This window comes from Macrobrachium nipponense, chromosome 16 (assembly GCF_015104395.2).
Source record: "Macrobrachium nipponense isolate FS-2020 chromosome 16, ASM1510439v2, whole genome shotgun sequence".
Taxonomy (NCBI): Eukaryota; Metazoa; Arthropoda; class Malacostraca; order Decapoda; family Palaemonidae; genus Macrobrachium; species Macrobrachium nipponense.
In genome coordinates, this window is record NC_087209.1 from 53,635,863 (window position 1) to 53,636,820 (window position 958).

Sequence of the window (958 nt, forward strand, 5' to 3'; positions counted from 1 at the left end):
TGTAGGTTTGCCTCATTATCAATCATTTTGTTATCCCTGTCTTCCCAAGTCATTTCTTAAAAAAAGGAGAATTTTTTTATTTAAAGATTACCAAATATAGCACTTGATGCCAGCAAGTGACACGACATCATTTAGTCTAACAGATTTCAAATCTGCTTGAAACAATAGCTACATAATGATAAAGGACTTTATATTGGTTATGCTCAGCTAAACAAATATTCGGGTTATTCCTTGAATTCCCAGCTTTACAGGCTGTCAAGTGACAACTCTTGTATTTTATATATGTAGAGATTTCCTTTAAAGAATATAATAAAAAAAGAGTTAATTGTTATTTCTTTATTTCTGCAAGATGAGGATTTTGTAATAGAAAGTGTCTTGGAGAGAGTACTGGACACCAAGATTTGCTTACAGAATATCTTCCATCGCTTAAGCGCCAAGTTCGTGTTTTATGGTGCCATCAGGAGTTAAGGATAGTTAGTTGCATATGAAATAGCACAGTTGCTTAGGTTTAGGTTATCCAGTTTGACCTAATGAAAAAAGTATTGAACAGATTGAAAAGTCTTTTTGCATTATTTCATTGTTATTTTATACAAAAACATAGGATACCTTATTCCTTTCATAAGCTATTTTCATATCAAGTTGAAGCGCCTTTAGTGTTAACTTAGATCTAAAGAATGTTCCGTTATCTTTAACATTCGAATTCTTTTAAAATGACGAAACAAACTTCGCTTTTTAAAATTATTACATTAATTCTGTGTAAGAATTAATAATCTGACTAATTAATATAAGACAAATAATCAAGGAAATTTAACTACATTATATATATATATATATATATATATATATATATATATATATATATATATATATATACATATATATATATATATATATGTGTGTATATATATACATAAATATATATATATACATATATATATATATATGTATATATATGTGT